We start from the raw sequence: 27,267 nt of genomic DNA, 5'->3' as shown, positions 1-27,267 counted from the left end.
GAGGTCTACTGGAAAGGTTTAGGTACCAGACTGACCAAGTCATGGTTCTTGGAATCCTTCTGGCAATGGAAAGGAAACTTCTAGCTCCCGTAAATCAGCCAATAAGACAACAGTCAGTATATATTTAAGTCTTCTGGTACTTGCCTCAGATGTTACACTTTAGTTTCCTAAGCATTAGTGTATTATGTCTTTTCTAGCAAGCAGATATATTGAGGACATTTCTTTCTCACTCACTTATATCAATGCATTTAATGTGCACTTGTATCAATGTGGTGCTTAAAGTATACATTAAATCTAGCCTACTATGATCTAAGTTAATCTGTTTAGAAATGAATTTTAGTCCATTTCAGCAAGAAGTATCTCAACAGTACTTGTCATGTGCTGTTTTTGATATCAGGCAGGTGATGAAATTATGATAAGGTCTGTTGAACAGAGGAAATAGGCAGGGGTGTCCACTTTCCCCTTTGTTATCACACTATATTTTGAACCATTGCCAAAAAAATAAGGGGTCAGAAATTCAAGGATAGAATTGTTATGGAACATAACAAAAGTTGGCTTTATTTACAGATGATATTATTTTGTACCAGATAAAACCAGAAAAGGACATTTCAGTCTTTGGAACATTCTGAGACAATTTAAGTCTTTTTGGGATACAAGATGAAGATAAAACAAAGGCAATAGCTCTAAACTATGTACCCACAGATGAATTGGTTCAGCATTACCCATATTTATGGGGACATGATAAAATGAAGTACTTAGGAATATAGGTTAAAAGGATTGTATTATGGCAGCTAAGAATATGTGGGAAATAAAACTGAGAAACTAGAATCTCTGTTTATGGCTATGGGTAGCAAGATACAAGCAATTAAATGTTTTAGTCCTTTTAGTTATATACACAGGTCAGGCATATTTATTATCAACAAGAAGATAAGTTATGGATAGCAATTATTAAAGAGTTGAGGGATTTTATCTGGAAGGGGAAGAAGGCAAGAGTCAAGTGGGGATAACCTGATCCTTCCAACAGAATAAGGTGGCTAGGGATTACCTGATTTGTAGGGGTATTTCAGAGCTGCACAGTTAAGGCTGCTATACATAGAATAAGAATAAGGCGATAATTCAAAGTGGAAAAGGGATGATGATGAAACATGGAAGCTCAAGAAATAAGGAGAGACTGGCCTTTTGGATGAAGATCCTTTAGGAGAACAATAACCATGCAGAATATTATATTCATAAAGTAGCTGAAAGCATTCAAAGAACTAAACCAAAACAGGAATCGAGAAAAGACAAAAAATATAAGAAATGGAAGAGAGATTGAACTACAACTTTGAAAACTGAAATAAACAAGCTGGACAAACAGATTAAGCATAGTGTGATACAAGATCAAGAAAAAATTTAAGAAAATTTATATAAAGATATTGAGCATAATAGGAAACCTTTTTATTGATAAGATGTGGAAAAGGAGTAAAGACACAGAAATTGGTAAACTGTGTGCAGATTCTAAGATTTATTCTCAGCTACAACAGATTAGAGATATATTTACAAAATCTTATGCAAAATAGTTTGGCTCCACAAAAGGGGTGGTAAGTTGTCCTAGTGACATCAAAATAACCCCAGATACTGGAATCAAATTAGACTATACTGAAAAAGAACTGCATAAACTGGATCCAAATAAAGCACAGGGAGGAGACAGAATTAATAACAATGACCTGAGAACACTTCAGCAAGAAGACAGGTTCATAATCCAAAGACTGCCCATGCTAAGGAATAGACTTCCCATACATGTCAAACAGAGAACCTCACTGTCCTTCTTCAACAGAAATCTTGAAGAGTGAATGGGAAATAGAAAATTCCCCACGGGGATTACTCCAGTGGCTCTACTCAACAGAGGCACTGGGAACTAAGGTTGGGTGGCACGATGCCAGGGTAATCCTATGGGCTAGGCATGTAAAGGCTCCAGGGCCATTAGCTTAGTACACAATTATGAACCTATGAACCTATATGTAAATATGTACTGCCATTAGCTGGTATATGTAACTATGTGCAGCCATTATCTGTTATATGTAGATATGTACTGCCATTAGCTGGTATATGTAATTAAGTGCTGCCACTAGCTGCTATATGTAACTGTGTACTACAATTAGCTTTTATATTTAACTATGTACTGCCATAAGCTGCTATATGTAACTAAGTGCTGCCATTAGCTGCTATATGTAACAAGGTACTCCCATTACCTGGTATATGTAACTAAGTGCTGCTATTAGCTGGTATATGTAACTATGTACTGCCATTAGTTGAAATATGCAACTATGTGCTGCCATTAGCTGGTATACATAACAAGGTGTTGCCATTAGCTGGTATATGTAACTATGTATTGCCATTAGCTGCTATATGTAACAAGGTACTCCCATTAGCTGGTATATGTAACTAAGTGCTGCCATTAACTGGAATATGTAACAAGGTGCTCCCATTAGCAGGTATATGTAACTATGTACTGCCATTAGCTGGTATATGTAACTAAGTGGTGCCATTAACTAATATATATGTAACTATGTGCTGCCATTAGCTGGTATATGTAACTAAGTGCTGCCATTAGCTGGTATATCTAACGAGGTACTCCCATTAGCTGGTATATGTAACTATATGCTGCAATTAGCTGCTATATGTAACCAGGTCCTCCCTTTAGCTGGTATAGGTAACTAAGTGCTGCCATTAGCTGGTATATGTACATAAGTGCTGCCATTAGCTGGTATATGTAACTAAGTGCTGTCATTAACTGGTATATGTAACTAAGTGCTGCCATTAGCTGGTATATGTAATTAAGTGCTGTCATTAGCTGGTATACATAACTAAGTGTTGCCATTAGCTGGTATATGTAACTATGTACTGCCCTTAGCTGCTATATGCAACAAGGTACTCCCATTAGCTGGTATATGTAACTATGTGCTGCCATTACCTGCTATATGTAACAAGGTACTCCCATTAGCTGGTATATGTAACTATGTGCTGCCATTACCTCCTATATGTAACAAGGTACTCCCATTAGCTGGTATATGTAATTAAGTGCTGCCATTAGCTGGTATATGTAACTATGTGCTACCATTACCTGCTATATGTAACAAGGTACTCCCATTAGCTAGTATATATAACTAAGTGCTGCCATTAGCTGGTATATGTAACTATGTGCTGCCATTACCTGTTATATGTAACAAGGTACTCCCATTAGCTGGTATATATAACTAAGTGCTGCCATTAGCTGGTATATGTAACTAGGTGCTGCCATTTTTTGCTTATTTTTACGAGTTATTTATAGCACTTTTATTGTCTGCATATACTTTTCTAGCTAGTTTCACTGTGTGTGAGGTATTAACTAGAAATTTCTCCAATTGTTAAGCATCTGGTTGGGTTTGTGTGTTCTGATTTTTGTTTCCCACCCTTCCTCCCTATTGGTATTCTGTTTTTATACTTGGTGGCTTTGCAGTTGCCCACCCCTACTGTAAATATGATCTCGGACACTCCTCCCAGTCTAGTGTCATTACCTCATTCTACCTAATCCAGTGAGAACATTTGAGAAGGCCAACCCAGTTAGTTTCTGCTCCTCTTTTCCCCTTTCCATTTTACAAAAAAAAGAAAAATGTCTAAGCTTGTTTCCTGCCTTTCCTGTAAGTCATCTAGTCCAGATACAGATTTGCTGTATCCAGGACTGTTGTAAGCTTCTGAGCCCCCAAGCCTTTTTGTGTTGAAGGGAAGCCTTATTGCTTAACTTTGTTTCTTAGAACAGCACTCAACTTTCCTCACTTATCTAGAGGAAAACAGTTTTTAGTACTTAATAAATAAGCACCTATCCAGGCATGTCTAAGGGTCAGCTCCCGGTGTTTTCTCCTGTCTACCTGATGAATCTGGGCATCCTGGGGCAATGCAGGAATTGCCTCATGTACACAGACAACCCTTTCCTCCTACCACCTAACACTACAATCTGTGAGAGATGCACTTATATAGCCAAACTGGAAGCAAAGCTCTCTTTACCCAAGACTGGACTAGACAGTCAAGAGGAGAAGGTAAACATTTGCACCACACCACACTCATCACATAGTCCCTCAAAACCTATACCACCAAAACACACACATAGAAACATAAAACACAACACCTACATTCGCGGAGTCTCTCAAAAAAAAAATCTACCCAAGCAACAAGAACCTCCAAAGCAGAAATGCAAGCAAACTCCACCCCCCCAACACAACCCAAATGACACATAGCCCAAAAACTCAGTGTGCCACTCAACCACAGCCCATAAGGCATAACAATGTACCCAACACTCTAGTCATAGGTGACTCTATAGTCAGGCACACTGATGTTCCACTCACCAGGCTAAACAAGGAGAAAGTTACTGTCAGCTGCCTGTCAGGTGCCAGGATCCACCACATAATGCATGCACTCAGGTCACTCCACAACAAGTACAAATATGACTCTGTCATTGTCCATGTTGGTGTGAATGACCTGAGACATACCTCCCTGGACTACATGAAAAAAGACATGGAGGAGTTGTCTGATCTTGTAGCCCAGGCAGGTATGACCCTATCCCTGAGTAGCATTCTGCCATCACCCAGAATTATACCACAGTACAAGGACAAAATGATTGACTTCAACAATTGGCTAAGCTTCTGGTGTCATTCTAAGGGGATCCAGTATCTGTCTGCCTGGGATGACATGATTGGCAAACCATGATCCTTTGCCAGAAATGGCCTGCACCTGTGAACCCTTGGGATTCTGGATACTGGTTAATGCTCTTGCCACCCCTATAGTGCCTTTTTAGGCAAGGTTCAAATGAAAAATTCATCACCGTAACAGGTACAAGCAAGCAAAATCTGAAAGTAATGTTACTTAATGCTAGAAGTCTAAACCTCAAAATGCACTCACTCGAGGCACTCCTTAAAATGAGAACATCGACAACTGTGCAGTGACAGAGACCTGGTTCAAGGCTCCAGAGAGCACTCCTGCATTACCAGGCTATAATTCATACCACACTTTTTGGCCACCTAACCTGGACCGAAACACTAAAGGCGGAGGTGTGTCCATATTCATTAAGGATGTCCACACCTCCAGCCTAGTTGCTCAGCATAATGCATCCGAGATTATCCAAGTGCAACTAACTCTGGGCAAGACCACAATCCAAATTGTAGCTTGCTACAGATCCCCCACCATGCCCCAGGATTCCCACTACTCATTTCTTGATACACTGGAAAATATTAGGGTACAACCTAACACCCTAATAATGGGGGATTTCAATTACCCACCATTAACTAGGAAAACTACTCATGTACCAACTCTTTTCTAGAATTCATAAATTCCAACGCCTTGGATCAACTTACCCACACCCCCATCAGGGGCAGCAATATCCTAGACCTGGTCATTACCAACATGGGCAACCGGTGTTCCACACCAGAGGTCAATTCCTCATTGGTCAGATCCGGCCACAAGCAAATCACCCTAGACATCCACATTCCACCCCCACCACCCATTAGGGAAACCACCGTAAAAAATTTCTCCAAAGCCAACTTCGCACTTCTTAAGACAGAAGTGGCAAACTTCACGACACCCATGCTGACGGACAATAGAGGAACAACTGTTGAATCCTATACAAATGCACTTTATAAGCACTTACACGAGTGCATGGATCGTGCAATCCCTAACAGAACCAAGATGCTATCCTCCAAAAAAAGGAAGCCAATCTGGTGGTCCCCTGCCATAAACAAACTCGACAACAGAAGAAAGAAACTGTTGCAAAAAAGAGTAAAATCCCATGATTGGAGGAACTCTGTGGTCAGCCTCAGTAAGAAACTGAGATCCCTTGTAAAATCCTCCAAAGCTAGTTACGAAAATAAAATCGCCACTGATTCTAAAGACAACCTTCCTCCAACAAAGCATTCTATAGCTATGTCAAGACTCTCAATGGCAACACTCAGATCTGCTCTGAGTTACAGCATAATGGCATTAAATATACAGAAACAACTGATATTGCCAACATCCTGGCAGATAGGTTCAGTTCTAACTTTATCCCTCTCTCACCCCCTAAAGGGCCAATCTCTATACTGGAAGAATGCAAAGTTCCTGTAATCATGGCTGCACAGGTAAAAGACACACTCTCCAAAGCCAAGAACACAGCATTCATGGAACCTGACAACATCCCAGGCTGTGTTCTACATGAACTACAGAATGAACTGGCACCCCACCTAAGTACTATGTTCAATCACAGCCTCCCCTCAGGCTTTGTACCCACTGAATGGCACACAGCAATGATTATCCCAGCCTCAAAGGGGGAGCCACAATGGACCCCAGGAACTACTGCCCCATTAGCCTGACGAGCCTGGTCTGCAAGGCTATGGAATGTATCATCATGGAACTTATAAACAATGACATTGGTAATCTCCCAACTCTGGATTCTACCCAGTTCGGGTTTGTAAAAGGCAGGTCATGTCTCCTAAACCTGATAGACTTCTTTGAAGCAGTCAACAAAGCCGTAGATGAGGGTAAGGTGGTTCACACAGCCTATCTAGATCTCTCCAAAGCTTTTGACACCATCCCCCACTCTGGAATTATAGATAAACACACTAAACTAGGTATAAATCCCTATGTCACAAGATGGGTTGCCAACTGGCTCACTGAGAGAACCCACACTGTGAAAGTAGGAGATTCTAAATCCAACTTCAGACCAGTGACAAGTGGAGTACCACAGGGTTCAGTCCTAGGTCCTCGCCTGTTTGGTATCTACTTCTCTGAAGTACAGGCTAACAGAGAAGGACTTTGGATAACAAAGTTCACAGATGACTGCAAACTAGGAGCCATAATCAAAACTCCTAATGATGTGGACATCCTACAAAAGGGTCTCACTGAGACAGATGCCTGGTGTCAAAGCCATGGCCTCAAGCTCAATGCCAAAAAGTGCATTGTCATCCCTTTTGGTAAAAACTTTATACTCATGAACTACCACATAGGTGGTAGTCTACTTAACACCGAAAGTGTGATAAGAGACCTTGGGACACAGGTGGACAGTAGTCTCTCCTTTGATAATCACATCCCCACACTAGTCAGGAAATCCTTCTATGTGGCACACCTCATCACAAAAGGTTTCTCATCCAGGAAAAAAGAGGTCATTGTTCCCCTCTACTCATCACTCATTAGACCCATTATAGAGTACAATGCCCCTTTTGGTATGTACCTCACAAGACATCTACAACAACTGGAAAGGTCACAGAAATACCTCACAAAGAAGATTTCAGGCCTCAAACAGATGCCCTACGCAGACCGTTTCAAAAAACTCCAGCTTTACTCTGTTGGATATCGCCTACTCAGAGGCGATCTCTGCCTAACATACAAAGCTATGTCAAACCCAGAGCTGTTGGACATGCTCCACCTAAAGAAATCCCAATCCCTCTAAGCTACACGCTCTAGGGACCTAAACCTTGTCACTGCAATAAACAGAACATGTTGGAGGGATAGATTCCTGTCCCAGAGACTTCCCATACTCTGGAACAAACTGCCTATCTATATCAAACAAAGCTCCTCATTAGCACTCTTCAAGAAAAATCTTGATGACTGGATGGGAGATAGTAAATTCACCCCGGGGAACACTTCAGTGGCTCTGCTTGACAGGGGCACTGGAAAATAATTTTCTTGAGTGGCAAAAGTCAGGGTACCGTTTGGCTAGGCTTATATAGGCCCTAGGGCCAATAGCCTAGTATCTACCTATGGACCTATTAGCTGGTATATGTAATGAGGTACTGCCATTAGCTGGTATATGTAACTAAGTGCTGCCATTAGCTGGTATATGCAACTATGTGCTGCCATTACCTGCTATATGTAACAAGGTACTCCCATTAGCTGGTATATATAACTAAGTGCTGCCATTTGCTGGTATATGTAACTATGTGCTACCATTACCTGCTATATGTAACAAGGTACTCCCATTAGCTGGTATATATAACTAAGTGCTGACATTAGCTGGTATATGTAACTAGGTGCTGCCATTAGCTGGTATATGTAATGAGGTACTGCCATTAGCTGTTATATGTAACTAAGTGCTGCCATTAGCTGGTATATGCAACTATGTGCAGCCATTACTTGCTATATGAAACAAGGTACACCCATTAGCTGGTATATGTAACTAAGTGCTGCCATTAGCTGGTATATGTAACTATGTGCTGCCATTAGCTGGTATATGTAATGAGGTACTGCCATTAGCTGGTATATGTAACTAGGTGCTGCCATTAGCTGGTATATGTAATGAGGTACTGCCATTAGCTGGTATATGTAACTAAGTGCTGCCATTAGCTGGTATATGTAATGAGGTACTGCCATTAGCTGGTATATGTAATGAGGTACTGCCATTAGCTGGTATATGTAACTAGGTGCTGCCATTAGCTGGTATATGTAATGAGGTACTGCCATTAGCTGGTATATGTAACTAGGTGCTGCCATTAGCTGGTATATGTAACTAGGTGCTGCCATTAGCTGGTATATGTAACTAGGTGCTGCCATTAGATGGTATATGTAATGAGGTACTGCCATTAGCTGGTATATGTAATGAGGTACTGCCATTAGCTGGTATATGTAATGAGGTAATGCCATTAGCTGGTATATGAAACTAGGTGCTGCCATTAGCTGGTATATGTAACTAGGTGCTGCCATTAGCTGGTATATGTAACTAGGTGCTGCCATTAGCTGGTATATGTAACTAGGTGCTGCCATTAGCTGGTATATGTAATGAGGTACTGCCATTAGCTAGTATATGTAATGAGGTACTGCCATTAGCTGGTATATGTAATGAGTTACTGCCATTAGCTGGTATATGTAATGAGGTGCTGCCATTAGCTGGTATATGTAACTAGGTGCTGCCATTAGCTGGTATATGTAATGAGGTACTGCCATTAGCTGGTATATGTAATGAGGTACTGCCATTAGCTGGTATATGTAACTAGGTGTTGCCATTAGCTGGTATATGTAATGAGGTACTGCCATTAGCTGGTATATATAATGAGGTACTGCCATTAGCTGGTATATGTAACTAGGTGCTGCCATTAGCTGGTATATGTAATGAGGTACTGCCATTAGCTGGTATATGTAATGAGGTACTGCCATTAGCTGGTATATGTAATGAGGTACTGCCATTAGCTGGTATATGTAACTAGGTGCTGCCATTAGCTGGTATATGTAATGAGGTACTGCCATTAGCTGGTATATGTAATAAGGTACTGCCATTAGCTGGTATATGTAATGAGGTACTGCCATTAGCTGGTATGTGTAACTAGGTGCTGCCATTAGCTGGTATATGTAATGAGGTACTGCCATTAGCTGGTATATGTAACTAGGTGCTGCCATTAGCTGGTATATGTAACTAGGTGCTGCCATTAGCTGGTATATGTAATGAGGTACTGCCATTAGCTGGTATATGTAATGAGGTACTGCCATTAGCTGGTATATGTAATGAGGTACTGCCATTAGCTGGTATATGTAACTAGGTGCTGCCATTAGCTGGTATATGTAATGAGGTACTGCCATTAGCTGGTATATGTAATGAGGTACTGCCATTAGCTGGTATGTGTAATGAGGTACTGCCATTAGCTGGTATATGTAACTAGGTGCTGCCATTAGCTGGTATATGTAATGAGTTACTGCCATTAGCTGGTATATGTAATGAGGTACTGCCATTAGCTGGTATATGTAATGAGGTGTTGCCATTAGCTGGTATATGTAACTAGGTACTGCCATTAGCTGGTATATGTAATGAGGTACTGCCATTAGCTGGTATATGTAATGAGGTACTGCCATTAGCTGGTATATGTAACTAGGTACTGCCATTAGCTGGTATATGTAATGAGGTACTGCCATTAGCTGGTATATGTAATGAGGTACTGCCATTAGCTGGTATATGTAATGAGGTACTGCCATTAGCTGGTATATGTAATGAGGTACTGCCATTAGCTGGTATATGTAATGAGGTACTGCCATTAGCTGGTATGCTTTCTACTATTCTTATCAGCAGTGATAAAAAAGAAAAAAAGAAAAAGATAACTGTGACTGACATAACAAAATTATAGCATTTGTACTATTTATTCACTAACTTGTAACATTTCTGTGAGTCACTCAATCTTATCACCCACTCTTCCACATAACATAGTCATATAATGGAGTAGTGGAACCAATATTTGGTTTATTAATGTTAGTGACACTTGTAAGATTTTTTTTAAACAGCTAACACCTTTTTGATAACCTTGCTGCCTTTTTATTTATTTTGTAGCATTTGTGGCATATAAGTCCAGGACAGTATCACATAGAATATGTCCAATTTAAAAGCATTATTACTGCAACTAATTTCTTTCTGCTCTGACTGCTAATACAGAATATGTTGTAACCCTGAAGAATTTGCAGGTTTATCTACCTAGTAGTTTATATAGCTGAGTATCCCTCTTGAGTAACTTGTCATTAAATGACAGAAGTGAAAATAGTCACCCCACCCCTGTTATATGGAAATTTTGATGACTCAGACTGGTATCTTCACTAATAGTTTTACTTTCCTATATAATACTGTGCTCATTTCAGGGAGCAGATGATTCTATCACCTTCCTCTGGGCTATTAGGGAGAGAACACATTTGTATTTATTTTTGTTTATTTATTTGTTTATCCATTTATTTATTAAACAGGTCAGTGAACTGGTCTCTAGAAGATTTTCATCCATGACCTGGGCAAAAGTCAAACACATTATTAATTTTAAGTTACACGGGCCGTAAACTACAATACTCAGTTACATAGACTCTAAAGAGATGATTCAAACAATGCAGTGACATATTACGAGGACTGGCATTGTGAAGATAATGTTATTTATACATACATGTTAAAAGCCAGCATAATCAGATACAAAGACATGAACAATAATAGTCAATAATAGTCATCAACGAAAGATGCACTCAGGAATACAGGAATTTTACACTGCATACTATAAAACAATAATTTAATACAATACGATATAATATAACATTTGATATAACATATTACAGTAGGCAACACTTGAAGTCAATTAAATGTAACTATTTTTTCTGAAGAATCTGCCTCCAAGCACAGCAACTACATGTTCATTTATTTTAACTTGAAATTTGACTAAAGTTTTGCAAGATGCATATTTCAGCTGAAATTTGATTCCAGCACAAGTGAGAAACTTGGAGAAGTCTTTGTCAGACCAAACACAGGCTTTAATAGCATTAGCGTCCTGCAATCCTGAGATCTTATGGTGTCCATACAATCTTTAATACGCTTTTTTAACAGTGGAGAGAGTAATCATTCATTTTAACTAATTTTAAAAGCTAGTGAGGCTAAAGAGGGCCGCTGTACCACTAACTGGTAATAAGGTCACATTTTGCAAAATATGTAAGGAAGTTCTCTGAAGTCTGCCAATAGGATGAAAATTCAGACCCTCCTTTTAAACCCTAGCATTGCCTTTAGTCTTTTGTCTAGGATGAGCACAGTTATGAATCTACTCATCAACATTTGCACGTTCATACTTACAAACAACAGCAAAACCATGTTGTGTACAGGCTGTTGAAAGGGTCTACTTCAAATTATTAAATACTTACTTTATCGAATCTCATTACATCAAATCCATTTCTTCGAATCTCATTATATGGAACTCCCAGAACTAGGAAAATGAACCCCAGGAAAGGATCCACTTGGCCACCATGGTGAACTGTGCCCTTCTTCCACTGTAGTGCAATTTTGGACTTGGTATATTTAGTTAAGGGGGGGTTGAAGCCCCCCACTTGGGAGTTTTTTTTTGTTTTTCTGTTTGTTTTGTCCTGGTGGTCGAGAGGTTCCTTTCCTGGGGTTTCCTTTTTGTAGTTCAGAGAGTTCGTTATAATGAGATTCGAAGAAGTGGATTTGATTAAATGGAATTCGATGAAGGGATTCAATAAAGTAAGTATTCGATAATTTGAAGTAAATCCGTTGAAAGATATCAGCTTAAAGCTTTTATGATGGGCAACACAACTATCTGTCTAAAAAGCTAAAGAAATAAATATTTCTATACATCATTAAGCAAACGTAATACATTTCATATTTCTCTAGATATATTAAAAGCCAAGTAATGTAAGCAAAATTGTCTGGTTACAAATGAAAGGTCATAACTGGATGAACAAAGCTGTTGTTGAAAGTTCGGAACATTAATGTTTATTGGTGCATTTTAATTTGTATACATAAAATCACAATAATTAGGATTAATATGTTGAATGAGACATAAAATATTAATCTTAAGACCTTGAATATAATGAATGATATGGCTGTGAAGGTATGCTTGTACTGAACCGTTCTGCTATTTATACTTTTACAGTAGCAGCTGTGTTCTAGAAATATGCACACTTTTTGGTGCTTTGAATTTATAATTTGCTTTTATCAAATGTGTAAGGATTCAGTGACTGGAAATTAGAATGTCACTTTTCAGAGTTCCTTTGTAAAAACAATTAGTTAGAGTGATTGGCACCACACTGATGGCATGGAATGGCTGTAGGGATACAATGGGAAATACTTATTAAATCTTAAAGATGAACATGTTGACAACCAGGCCTGTTGTAGCTTTGAATATGTTGAGTTTATTTATTTTTATTTATTTATGTACTGACATGTGATTACTGGGAAAGTCTGACTGGGTAGGTGTCCATTTTCAGCCATTTCACTGACTGATACCTATTAGACAAGTAGCTTTTGAACTATAGAAGGGTGGGCAGAAATAGACCTAGTGAGGACATTTAAAGCATTAACAAACTGGTTGAAGGCATTAGACAAGTCTAGAAATAAGTAGACTAGTTTACCTTTATCTCTAGCTTTATTGACAGCATCTATAAAAGTTAGAAGTACAGTGTTAATACTGTAGAAGGGACGGATCCTGTCTTGTGTGGGAGATAGAAGTTCTTCCAGCCAAAGGTAGTTCAGAAATTGTTTTTGAAATCATTTTTCAAGTATTCTGGAGAGTGAGACAAGACTGCTATAGGTCTACAGTTAGAGATGTCTGTTGAATTTCTTTCTTTGTATAAAGGGATAATGTGTGTTTTTTCAGAGAGAAGGAATTTGGGATTTCTTATAAGGATTGAGGATAGACAATCCTATTGGCTGCTATTTTAAGATACCCAATTGAAAGGTCATCATTTGAGGTAGAGCATGGTTTGAGTTTGTTTAAGAGTATTTTATATAGGATGTGGACACAGGTTTGAAGGTGACAGTGGATGTAGTGCTACATGGCCGTTGGTCAGGGTTACGATTAGATGTTGAGGAATCCTTGGCTAGGGATGCTATACTATCTATGAAATAAGAATTGATTTCTATTACAATTTTGAGTGGTGTGTTATTGGGAGAGGGGTTAGGGTTGAAGTTTCAGCCGGAATGTAAGATTTCTTTAATGGATGACTATAATTTTTTAGGGTTGGTTTACTATTGTTCTGAATGTTGTAGTAGTACAGTTTTTGTCTTCATTTATTTGCTTTTTAGTATGGTTGCAGAGCATTATGATTTTTTTTTGAAATACTGCTGTGTTTTATATTTTTGCCATTCTTTCCATGTTTTTCTCTGTCCTGCATTAGCATTCTATTGTTTCTAGACAGCTAAATTGCAGACGTGTTGCACTTATCTCTAAATCATATTTGAAAGACAAAACATGACTCAGAGAGACCTACTTAAAGAGAAAAAAAAATGTCTCAAAGGAATGATATCCATAAGTGTTTGTCATGTTATTACTATACCATTGTGGTATACTTATTGGCACTGATAATTACTTTTTTTGTGCTGTAACAAATTCCAGAGAAAGGAGCAGTCATAATGCAGGTCATTCTGCATGGAGTTTGAAGTTTTTCCAGATTTACTGAGGTCTAAGTCATGAGTACACACTGTAAGGTTAAGACTGGGTAGGTCAGAGTGAAGATCAGTAGAAAGGCAGATAAGAGAAATGGACCTAGGATAGTACCTCTGCAACATGTTTGATTTGAACATGCCAGAAGCTGATGTGAATAACTTGGAAACAACTTGGAATATATGCTCTATTACACAACTGAGGAATCAGCCATGACTTCCACTCAAACTCCCATGTGATAAGTCTATTACAGCAGCAGACAATGATCAGTGCCTTTGGATGCATTTCATGTCTATGAAGATATCGCCATCAGAAGCCCGTTATCCATAATGCTATAGCTAAGTCACTGATGTTACAGATGGGAGTCAATCAAGGGACGTATTTTCTAAATCTTTGTTGCAAGCCTGTCAGAATTCTGTATTTATAATATGTTCTATGTTTGGTGCATCAAAATTTTCAAAGTTATTTGTCAGAGGGCAAGGAGTAGTGACAATGGGAAAATCTTGGATATGGAAAGCACAAGAAGGGTTGGGAAGTAAAAAAAGGTTCTAGTTTATCCCAAAAGACCAAGTAGTGAAGTTCCAACACTACATCACAGCCTAGAGTGTCCTGTTTTCCTACTCCAGTCCTTCACTACCTCACATTAACACTTTGAATGTCTGGGCATCTACATCACATATCAATATTGTTAGCCCCCTCCCCTCTAGATGTCTAAAAACTATCTACCTCTATTAATACCCCCTCTGTATCAAGCTTAACTGGGGTTTTGCACCATCTACACTATATCCTTAGCTGCAGGTCCTACACTGGTGCCACTCCTTACAACCTTCCTCAAGCATCTTGTACAGCTCGACAAAACTTTTTCTGTATTTAGTATTCTCAGAAAAGCATCTCATCTGCAAAGTGATTTTGGTCTGCTAACATTCCTTTATCCCCAGATATTGAAATACCATCCTCAAACTTCCTTTCCTTTCTTTTCCCTTATCTATTCCTTTCATGGAATTCCTGGAATGATACCACAGAAGTAACACATTTTGTGACTGCTACTGTTAGGAAGAAAATGTCATTATGGGTCCCTGTACTTGACAGAGCAAATGCTTTTTATTCTATCTTATGGTGCTACCTGTTTTGGGTGCTGAGGTGATATAGCCTGGCAAAAGAACTAGTGACCTCAATAAAGAATATTTATTAGATTGATTCCTCTGCATTTAAGATATTATCTGCTTATTTTGTATCACTGCTCTTTTAATACAGCCATCAGGTGGGGTGTCCACTAATCCTAATACTGTTTTTTCTGGTGAACAAACATCCATTCATGATAATCATAAAAGATACAGAGAAAGTACTAGTTGACCAAGGAGTCTGGGTAGCAAACTGGCTTTATTCAACAATGAGCTAATACTACATAGCTTCAAAACTATCAGGCTGTGCTTCCCTTCGAATGGAATGCCTTAACCAGCTTTGGGTCAGAGACTGGTTATAAAATCAATGCTGAGAAAACAGAAGCTTTGCTTTTCAATTTTAACCCAGGATAATTATTCCCCTTCAAATGAAAAGTTGACCATTTCAGATATCTAAGAGATGCTTTTATTTCATCCAGCCTGAAATTTAAACCAAAACTTAATTAATGGTAGACTGGAATCCTTAATAATGCAGTTGTTACAGTTAATGCAGATAATTTTTCTTTAAAATGTTCTCTAGTATAAATTGGTATACATTCCCCAGGTGCACGCTTTCCATATTTCTCCATGCTTATTTACTTCTTGCAATAACAAAGTTCCCAAATTCATCCAGACTCACCTCACCTCTAAATTGAGGGTGACAGTAACAAATGATTGTCCTAAAAGAGGTGGTAGCATAAATATTCCATGGTTAAGTACATGTGCCTGCGTCTATAATGTATGCCTAGTACATCTGTGGCTTTTTTTCATCTCATCATACATGATGATATGGAAATCCCATAGAAAGCCTTGTATGCAGACTCCTTGTTTACCAGTATAGTTTCCCTAGGTATTGGGAATTTACAGTTAAGCCAATAATTGTGCTTCTGGTGACACTGACGTGGTGTTTACAAAGGAATTATCACTACTTAGTAGTGCACAGTATGTAGGCTGTGTAGAACAGTTAGATAAACTTTGAAGGGAACTAAAGAGTCAGGCCTCCATGTTTTCTTTGTTTGCTTTTTCTAGTGGACACATTAGATGTTCTTCAGAAAGTTCAAGTAAACCCTTTCGGTACTGGCTCATACGAGGTCTCTGTACATAAATCCAACTCAGCAAAGACTGAAATCTGATGCCCCTCAAAGAGCTCATTGCCCAGTATGGATTTTCTCACTCTGATAGATTTTGGAGCCAACAAGTGAAACTCTATCCAATGAGGCAATTGAAGATGGGTAATGACAGTAAAACCCTAACCACCAGGTACTGCAATACTTATTATGAGTAAAGACTGGGAAGCTACTTAGAGACAAGTATTTTCAGTATTCTGTGAAGTTCTAAGAGAGGTCATCCTGTCTCCTTGACCTCACATGTGGAAGATATCTACCAGAGGTTTGGGATGGAAGACAACATAAGAACAGGGGAAGCTGGTAGAGAGAACTCTAGTATAAAAAGGTGTTAGTAATTTGAGAAATGTTTTGGAAAGAGCATTTCTAATGCCATCAAATTTAGCTCAAATGCTTGTATGTGTGAGTGCAATACATTGGAATCATATGGCTTCTACTAAAGGTCATGACCAAGTTAGGAAACACTGTTGAAAAACATTATTCTGCATAACCTTTGTATACCTTTGCACAGCAAGACTAAATCATGGATGCTAGGCATATTATTAAAAGGAACAAACAAAAACAACAGCTGTAAACTGAGGCCCTCATGCTCTCCCATTGCAGAAAACTGTTGGGGTATACGTAGCAATATTTACTTTATGAAGTATTAGGCTGAACAAAGAGGCACAGCCTAAAAGTTTATTCCTGAAGGGCTCTCCATTTTAGAGTCAATAGAATTCTTCCTCTGTATAAGTCTGAACAAAACCTCAGTGTTCTGTGAAGCCTCAATGTCTGTGCAGGTTCAATGTTTTGTGGTACTTCAGTGTTCTGTGGAGCATCAGTGTCTTTGGAACCTCAGTGATCTGTGTAGCCTCGATGTCTGTGGAGCCTCAGTGTTTTGTGGTACCTCAGTGTTCTGTGGAGGCTCAGTGTTTGTGGTACCTCAGTGTTCTGTGGAGCCTCAGTGTTTTGTGGTACCTCAGTGTTCTGTGGAGCCTCAGTGTTTTGTGGTACCTCAGTGTTCTGTGGAGCATCACTGTCTGTGAAGCCTCAGTGCTCTTGTGGATGCCTCTTCAGTTTCTCAGTTTCTCTTCAACCTCACTAATAATCATTTGCTATGGTGTAAAGTGAGATAGGACTTTTTCATTGTTGTTAACTTCATCATGCTGGATGGAATCTCTCTTTATAAAATCTGCATGGATGAGTCATTTCCTACTCAATCCCTGCTTTTTTCCCCTGTTGGTTATATAAAAGCTGTAACAAGAATGCTAAATTACAGCATGCTAAATTACAGCATGTTAACACTTACACTCTTAACATATTTTGTTGTAGGCAATGCTCCATGGTTATTGATATTATAACAATGTACAGTTTATTTGGTAGTATCTGATGCTTTTTTTATGTATGTATTTTGAAATGGTGGTGAATAATTTGGCAATTCAAATCACAGAAAAACAGAGCATGTTACTCTCTTTAAATCTGCCATTTGCATAAGATTTCTGGTAAACAATGTGCATCATTTTTTATTGCTTTATTTTCACCTGCCTTCATCCAGTCTATATCCTTCTGATGAAGAGATATCCAAAACTGTACATTCAATATTCTAAATGGAGGCAAACGTATCCCCTACATAGAGATAAAATGCCATATGTTTTATCATGGTGATACCTATTCATATACATCTCAGTTTCCCCTTGGCATTCTTTATTGCTTTGGCACACTATTTACTTAGTTATTCTTAGATTATGTAATATGAACGTCCCTCCTGGATTATTGCTTACCTGATGTGCCACTCTCCATTTATGCATTACAGTTAAGATGCCAGTTTTAGACCATTCTTCCAGACTTGCAAACCCCTTTCATCATGTGACTACATCTTCTTGTGAATCACTGCTATAACATACCTTTGTGACATCATCAACAGCACAAACTTTTCCCATCTGGCCCTGGAGCCTTATTAGAGTTAAGGTTACCGATTACAGATATTATCTCTTGTTAGGCAATTGGAGCTGAAAGGCATTTTTTGTGCCTGGTATAACTTTGGAAATTCTAAGTGATTAAGAAAGTGGGTCCATTCCCTTTTTGTTGCTAAGTGTGCCTGCTCACCATATGTGTGTGATTAAAGTTTCTCAAAAAGCTTAACTATCTCAGTGTTAGAAAAGTATGTAATGCCCTGATATAACATCTCAGATATGATGGGGGATATTTCTTTTGAGTAATTAGTCTCACCAAGAGTTTAGATGGAATCTGCAACCATTCCATGTAATTAGCTAATTTCTTACTTTCATGAAAAGTCGGTTGCTTTGTATTATGCAGATATAATTCTTTTTGGAGTAACTGTAATTGATTTTTTTTTTTGCAATTCTAATTCTAATTTGACAATCCCTTTTGTAATTAAATTTTCTTCAGCTTTGTATACATTCTTATAATGAGTTGCTTTATTAATAAGAAACCCTCATATTTGAGCTTTAGTAGAGGCCCATTCAATGCCAAAAAGTTGAGAAGTGGATGTTTCTTTTTGGAGATTTACCAACATCACATTGATCTCTTCTATAATATCCTCTTTCCTCAGAAGGTTAGGATTTAAAGTCCACTTATAACCCCTATGCCTAGCATTGGATTTGTAGGTCAAGCTAGTAATAAGTGTGATTTTTGAGTTGTCAGAAAAGAATCTAGGTTCAGTTGAGAAGTTAATGTCATAATTTAAAAAGAAATCCGAAATGAGAACAAAATCAATTTTAGACCATGCTTTATGACATTGTGAATGAAAGGTGAATTTGTCTTTGGGTAGAGTTTTATTTTGGGAAGTTATATGGATCAAAATATCAAAGTCATTTTTAACTCTGAGATTGCCGTAGTGGCATGAGTATTATATGGCTTATATGAATTTGATCTATCTATTACGGGGGGGTCTTGATAAGTATTACAATCCTCTCCTAGAATTAAGTAGTGGTTTTGGAAGCAGGTTAGTATTTTATATATTGACATAAAGAAGTCTTGCTGTTCAGAGCAGGGGGCATAAAGATTTAATAGTCAGATAGGTCTATCAACATAAGGACATTTAAAGGTTATATAACACCATCTTCCTTCTAGAGCTGTGCCGTAATCTAAAATATTATGTTGAAAGGATTTTTAATAATTATGGCTACCCCCACACTATCTGATTCTTTACGATTGTTCTGATCCAATTCTTTCCCATATTCTGTGACCCAATGCCCATTCAGCATATGTGTTTCTTGCACTAAAATTATTTTTGCTTTTGATTTAAAGGCAAGATGTAAAAAGAGTTTCCTTTTTTTAACCAGCTGAATCCCCTTTACATTCCATAAGTCAGTCACCAACATCTTGTGTTATTACACAGAAAAGTAAACAGGTGAACTTAACCTGAGTTAACTTAGCATTATTAAGAACAAAATAGAGGCATATAAATCCATGGGATGGTAAATAGCACTTAACTCTTTTTGCCCCTAATCCATGCCTAGTCACTAGTCTCCCAGGCCTAGAAGAGAAGGGTTATGAAAAAAAGAGGAGACATATAAGAGGGAAAGCATTTTAACAACAGTCTGTCTCCAGTGTAAGTTTATACTAGATTATGTTTCCCTAGAATAAAACTATACACTAAGTATAGAAAGCATAGCATAACCTAACAGCTAATTACTTTACACTTAGCTCCTCCCATTGTTTAGCTGCTATTCAGTGGATATAGAGCTTAGAAAGCAGAAGAAGAGGGAGAGAATGAGAGAGATAAAGGGGATTGTAAAGAGATTTTAACTATTACTACCAAACTACTAAATCATCAATGTAATCATACAATAACACAAAATTCTAATGGGTTTCCAACCTACTTTTTGTTTACAAGCATTAAATTAGCAACATTAAACATGAACAATCTCAGCAATTTGTCTAAAATATTAATGGAATAATATTTTAGTTTTTATGAGGCGCAATATAGACACGCCAGCTTTACATTAACATAATTTTGAGCAAAAACTAAGTCAGGAAGCCTTCAGAATTTATCTGAAAAATTAGAAGTGATAAGTGTGCTTACAGCAGATATAGTAGGATAATTATCACACACAGCAACAATTCTTGCTGTGTCTTCTTGAGTTTAAAGTTCACCTCGAGGAAGGAAAAATATTTATAGTATTAGAACTAATAATCCTTTGTAACTGCTACAGGAGAACAAGAGAAACTTCACCCTTTAAGATTTTGTCACCTGAGGCTGACAGCTAGAGAAGAACATATGCATGCTGCAGGATTTTCATTATTGCATCTAATAAAGACAAAAGAGTATAAAAAGCTCATAGCTCTGTAATGAACTCAGAAGTTCCCATGTCTCAATGTCCCTACTCTCATTTTTACAGCCTGTTGTCTGGCAGCATGAAGCTGGCTGAGACTTGAAAGCTCAAACTATGAATCAAACTAGGTACCAGTCTGTAAACTGAGTCCATAAAAACAAATGAAAATAACAGTAATTTAAATAATAAAACCCATAATCCAGTAGGACCCCAAAGTAAACTGAATGTTTTCTTCCAAAATAGAATTGAGTAAAAAGACTTTTCATAAAGTGAGATTTTAACTTTTCTCAGAGGTTACAGCTTCTCATGATGCATATAAGAGCACAATTAGCTCTATCACATTTCCGAATTACCTTGTCATGTCCTTGCCAAATTTTTAATTATTTTTGTTCCACTTCTTCCTCGAGAATCACCGTTCATTGATATATATTTAATAGTTAAGTGGTTGCAATTGGTGTAGTCCTGTTGCTTTAAATGAATGAGTGATTAATGAACCAGGAAGAAGTTTCAAGGAAGAAGAAGCATTACAGTAATTCGAATCTGGTGCAGCTTTACAGAATTTAAGTATTGGGTGGAAATGTGAATCAAGGAGTCTGCAGGTCCCCATACCCCACCGTGACCCAGACCATCCAGGAAAAGTCCAATACTGGCCACGACCAAATGTGAGACAGCCAGACCCGGACTCCAAGAACAGCAAGAAGAAAAAGAAGACATCATGCCAGACACACAAACAAGTCATAAGCTGTCAATACTCAGCAGATACATTTACCGGTATCTCCTTAAAAGCAGACAGAAAAGTGGACTTTGTTTCTTTAATGGTAGAGGCAGTATATTTAATTTCCTTATATTGAAAACATAAAATATTTGGGTATCTCATTTGGAATGTTATGTTTTTCTGTATCAGGAATGCACAAAATGGATAGAGGCTTTGTCTTGCTTGTTTTATTTTGCTCGGAAGGTCCTGAGAAAAGGAGATTTTGCAACTGTTCCATATAAAAGGATTCTCCTTTTTGGCTGCTGATAGAATTTTATCATGTCTTGGTAGTTTAAGATTTTGACATAAATTTGTCAAGGTCTTTCTGCATTCTGGGTGACTCAGATAGTTTAATGTGCTCTTTTGATTGTTATTTTTTTGGCTTCACTCAGATCCTCTAGAAGGGCACCCAGGATTTGTTTGATTGTTACCATAAGGCTAGGGTATATATGGTATTCAGGAATCCTACATATAATTATATTGTTGCATCTTGTTCTTGCTTCCAGGTCAGTTCTTTTTAATTGTAATTCTTGGATACTTTTGATGTTATTCACTGACTTTTTCTGAAGTTGGTCTGTTTTAGTTTCATTAACAAATACTTTCTCTTCTGTCTTTTGCATTCTAGGTAGAATTTGATTGAATGAATCACCAAAGGACTGAAATTGAGTGGATAGATCTTGCAAAGCTTGCTGAATAGGCTGTAGAGCCAACTTCAAATCTTCAAGATTAGCTGGCTGATCAGATTTTGCTTTAGTGGCTGTTTTAGCTATATCTTGTTGTTTAACCATTCTAGGCCTTTTTGTATAACATTCTTTTCCTGGACAAGCCACCACCGAAAAATTTGTTTTGGTAGTCTGAATATCCATACCTGGATCTTTGTTTGGCATGTTTGACTTTTTATTTTCCTCTTAAGTAAATAGTAGTTGACGTTTATCACCTCGTGGCTGTGGCCTGGCAGTCAGGGTCCATACAATCCAGTTAAATCTAACTTTTTTAAAGGTATAAATCTATTTTTTAATAAATATGCATCAACTTATCAGAGTTATAAGTAGTTTGGAAGATATACTTAGATTGCTTGACTGACCTCTATACTGATCTGCATAGAGTTTCTCCAGGATTTGGTCGGAGCCAAGGATTAATAGTGTCTACAGGATAGCAGCCATCTTTAACTCCCCAGCTAGTCATTATTTTAATGTGGCATTTTCTTGTTGCAGGTTTTTATGGAGATGTTGTGTTTATTCAGTGTTTTCATTTAACCCTCTGTTTTTTACAGCAAAGTGCACTTCTTCTCCTACCTTCTTTATTTCTTGCACAACTTGAGTATTTTTGTCATCATTAAAACGATTGATCCCCACGTCTCATGGGTTTCTGTTTACCATGTGATCTGATCCTCCATATAATACATCAAGGCAAGACATTTGGGTTAGAAACCTCATTTACAACTTTAAGAAAGTACAGTTTTGTACCTACCATAAATGTAGATGTTCGAGTGCTAATACAGCTGCAGTCATAACAGATGGGTTTTCCTGCCATCAGGCGGGCCCTCAGTCAGCCGAATTCCAAAGTCTAGGTCCGGCGTCGGATGTCGTCACTTCTTCCCTGATGTCAGTGCGACAGGGGTATAAAAGAACCAGGCGACGCCATTTTCTTCAGTTTTTCTTGCCCCAGATGTCAGGTGCCCCCAGAAGGAAGGCAAAACATAAATTTATGTAATAATGCAAATGCAATATAATCAAAAAACAGTAGTTGCAAGCAAATACACCATAAAAGAATACCCCAATGAGGTTGTATGAGGAGGTGTTAGCCATTAGGCCTGTCCCAAGTGGGGAAGGAGGGAGGGAAACCTGGACTGCAGCTGTATTAGCACTCGAACATCTACATTTATGGTAGGTACAAAACTGTACTATGTTCATCATGCATACAGCTGCAGTCATAACAGGTGGGTAGAATCCCAAAGCTAATAAAGGGGTAGTAGGCACTAAGTGGAACTAGGAGTAGCCAGGATGCCCTGCAAGACTGCAGTGGCAAAGCCTGCTCTAGTTTTGGAGTATAATGGTAGGTGATAGTGCTTGGAGAAAGTATGTACAGAACTCCAAGTGGCTGCTTCCAAAATATCTTTGGTAGGAACCCCCCTCGAGGAAAGCTGCAGAGGTAGCTGTGGCCCTTGTGGAGTGAGATCTGATGCCTGTAGGTACAGTATTTCCATGAAAAGAGTAACAAAAGCATATGCAGTGGGCTATCCATTTTGAGATTGTCTGTTTGGAAATAGGCTTCACTTGAGCACCTGTAGCATAGGACACAAAGAGTTGCTCTGATTTTCTGAAAGGCTTTGTTTTGTCCAAATAATAACGGAGCTGTCTGTGAATGTCCAAGGAATGTAGTAGTCTCTCCCCTTTGTTTTGTGGATTAGGGTAAAAGGTAGGTAAGTGGATAGCCTGATTCAAGGCTACCCTGGATACTACCTTTGGCATAAATGAAGGGTTGGTTCGTAAGGAAACTCTGTCCTGATGGAAAATGATGAAAGGCTGCACAGCCATGAGGGCTTGTAGTTCTGAAACCCTGCGTGCTGAGGTGATGGCTAGAAGGAAGGCTGTTTTCCATGACAAATATTGCAGATCTGTTGAAGCAGCTGGCTCAAAAGGAGGCAGGGTTAGTTTTTCTAGAATGAAATTGAGGTCCCAAGCAGGTACTGGCTGCTTCCTTGGGGGTTTTATATTCTTAGCCCCTCTGAGGAACTGTCTTAAGAGAGGGTGAGAGAATAAAGGAGGATCAGTGTTGTACTCTGCAGAAATGGCTGAGGCATGGATTTTGATGGAGGAGAATGAAAGTCCACTGCTTAGCAGCTCGGCTAGGTACTGTAATATTTGAGGTAAATTCAGTATTCCAGGATTCTGACCCTTTTTCTGATTCCAGGCACAAAACCGTTTCCATTTTGCGGAGTAGGCTTTTCTAGTAGAAGGCCTTCTGGCCTCCAAAATGACATCCTGCACCTCCTTGGAGAGTAGGGTCTGCTGTGAATTTAAGGAATCCTCCATGCGGCTAGACTGAGTGTTTTCAGCTGACTGTGAAGAGTTTTGAAGTTGTGCTGAGTCAGTAGAAGCAGCATTAGAGGCAGGATCCATGGTGGGGAATGCATCAGGCTCCTCAGGAATGGGTACCAGTGTTGTCTTGGCCAGTCTGGAGCAATGAGAATCATCTTTGGTCTGTCTGCTCTGGCTTTTAATAGAACTTTGGGCAGCAGTGGAAGAGGTGGAAAGGCATAAACCATCATTGTTGTCCAACTGAAAGAGAGTGCGTCCACTTTCCAGGCCTGTGGATGAAAGGTCCTTGAGCAGAATTTTGTCAATTGGTAATTTCTGTGGGTGGCAAACAGATCTATGTCTGGCCTTCCCCATGCTTGAATTATCATTGTAAAAACTTGAGGATGCAACTTCTATTCGTGTGGATCTGTCATATTTCTGCTCAGGTTGTCTGCCAGCGTGTTTTCCTTGCCTGGCAGGAACTGTGCTTGAAGTTGGATTTGTAATTCCAGAGCCATGTTCCAAAGAGACATGGCTAGGCTGCATAGGGGGTATGAATGGGTTCCTCCCTATTTGTTTATGTACCACATCACTGTGGTGTTGTCTGTCCTTATCAATAGCTGGCCTGGATGCAGTAGGTCTTTGAAAGCCATAATAGCATTTATTACTGCTAGCATTTTTGATTTTGATTGATGTGTAGGTGCTTTTCTTTTTGTGACCATTTGCCCTGAATGCACCGATCTGTCATGTGTGCCCCCCAGGCGTAGTCCGAGGCGTCGGTTGTGATGACTTGATTTGCTTGAGGCTTGCTGAAAGGGAGACCTATGTTTCTTTGGCATGCTTGAGTCCATCACAGAAATTCCTTTTGAAGACATGGAATCAGTGGTAAGATTGTTTCCAAACTGTGGCTGTGTTGAGACCATAAGTTTTTTAGGTACCACTGAAGTTTCCTCATATGCAGCTTTGCACATGGGATTAGCAGGATGCAAGATGCCATGAATCCCAGAGCCTGCAGGATTTTCCTTGCAGTCAGCCTGGTGAAGGTTGCCAGTTTTCTGAAGTATTGAGTTAATTGCCCTTGTTTCTCTGGCATGAGGTAGGCCATCTGGGTGTTTGTATCCAAGCTGGCACCCAGGAAAATTATTGTTTGAGAGGGTATTAGTCTTGAATTCTTTTTGTTGACTGTGTATCCCAGATATTTCAACAACCTTATAACAAACGCCAGGTGTTTCAGAAGAGTGTGTTTGCTGTCCGCTTGGATCAGGCAGTCGTCCAAATATGGGTATATTTGTATCCCTTGAAGTCTGCAGAAGGCAATTACTGATGCCAGGCATTTTGTGAACATTCTGGGCACAGTAGATAAGCCAAAGGGCAATGCAGAGAATTGATAATGGGATGAACCTGCAAGAAATCTGAGGTATCTTCTGCAATCTTGTCTGATTGGGACATGCAGGTATGCCTCCTTGAGGTCCAATGTTACCAGCCAAGACTCCTTGCCCAGCATGGGAAGAAGCTGCTGTAATGTGAGCATCTTGAACTTTGGTACTCCAATCTTTGCCCTTCCTTGGTACCAGGAATAGTCTGGAATAAAAACCTTGACCCTGTTCTTGTGCAGGTACCTTTTGAATAGCTTTCATGTCCATGAGATCTGAAATTTGTTTTTGTGCCTCTGCCCTTTGATTGTGTGGCAGGTTTGGCATGCCTCTCATTTTTGGAAGGGTGTGAAAATGGAATCTGTAGCCTCTGTCTATAATGTCCAGGATCCATTTGTCTTTTGTGACAATATGCCAATTTTTCGAAAATAATGCCAGTTTTCCACCTAAAGGTGCTGCCACTTGAGTCTTGCTTGGCATGCAAAGGGGAAAGTCATTGGGTCTGCTTTCTGAATGGCTGTGAACCATCCTCACCCCCTCTTGGTGTAGGTGTTTGCCATTGTCTGCCTCTAAATGATCCTTGAGATTGCCCTCTACCCCTCGGGCGCCTGTATCTACCTCTTTGAGGTCTGTCCGTGGCTGGAAAGGACCAATTTTTTGAAGGCCAATTTCTACTGAAGTGTGGGGGTTGTACCTGTAGGAAATCTTTCACTGTTTGCATTGATTTTACCTTTTCCTCCATTTTCTTTAATACCTCCTCAGCTTTAACACCAAACAATACATCTTTTTGAATAGGTGCATCTAGTAATTTAGCTTTGACATGATCTGGTAAGGTTTGCTCTTTGAGCCAAGTATGTCTACGTATGACTGATCCTGTAACAGCAGCTGTACATGAGTCCTCTAAAGCATCAAAACCACATTGCAAGGTATGTTTACCCACTTGCTCTGCACTATGCAACAAATCCTGCAACTCCTTCAAGTCTGGTTGTTCAGGTTGTGACATTTTGCTTTTCAACTGAGATAACAAAAACTGTTGATACTTTAACATATGGAACTGACAGTTTAATGCCCTCATGGTTAAGGTGGCCGAGGTGTATACCTTTTCCCCCCACCTTTCTAAAGCTCTGGAATCTCTCTCTGAAGGTAATGGATTTTTGGCAGTGGAGGCCTTAATTCCCTTGGGACCCTGTGAAATAGTTTCTGGGTCAGCCGTATGGCTTTTGTATAGGAATTGGTGTGAATCAGGAACCCGGTAATACCTGTCAGGCTTGACTGGAGCTGGAGGTAAAGAATCGGGGTTAAGGCTGGCCTCTGCATACACATCATCTAGTATGTCTAAGGCAGGAGGTATAGCCAGAGGCCTGTGCTGAGGGAGCAAGAGGAAATCCCTGAGCCTTTTCTTGGAGTCTGAGTACTCTTGGCCTTCCCAGTGGAAGTGTTCCCTCAAGGTATGCAAGGTTTCCCCAAAAGAGTAATCCTCAGGGGGGGAGACAGAGGGAATGGACTCCTCTGCATCAGAATCTTTGAAAGGGGAGTAAGAATGTTCCTAGTCCTCAGAATGTTCTGAAGTAATGGAGGCCTGGTCCGAGGAAGAGTATTCTTCCTCCACTCTGGGCCTTTTGTCCGAGGGGGGTTTAGAACCCCTGATAAGAGTAATCAAATCCTCAGCCATTTTGAGC

General features: G+C 39.2%; 1 protein-coding gene and 1 long non-coding RNA gene across 3 annotated transcripts in view; one reads left to right on the top strand and one right to left on the bottom strand.

The window, feature by feature from the left end:
* Positions 1 to 22,543, top strand: part of LOC122796808 — a 60,875-nt gene extending 38,332 nt beyond the window's left edge. The window contains exon 3 of the long non-coding RNA XR_006364010.1: positions 21,821 to 22,543. This is a non-coding gene — a long non-coding RNA (uncharacterized LOC122796808). The remainder of the gene's footprint in view (positions 1 to 21,820) is intronic.
* LYN (LYN proto-oncogene, Src family tyrosine kinase) overlaps positions 1 to 27,267 on the bottom strand; it is an 821,134-nt gene that overhangs the window by 383,532 nt on the left and 410,335 nt on the right. The window lies entirely within an intron of this gene.

Source organism: Protopterus annectens, chromosome 3.part0 (assembly GCF_019279795.1).
Source record: "Protopterus annectens isolate FY-2018-M chromosome 3.part0, PAN1.0, whole genome shotgun sequence".
Classification (NCBI taxonomy): domain Eukaryota; kingdom Metazoa; phylum Chordata; order Ceratodontiformes; family Protopteridae; genus Protopterus; species Protopterus annectens.
The sequence above is the reverse complement of the archived record's forward strand: the minus strand, read 5'-3'. Positions and strand labels throughout refer to the sequence as shown.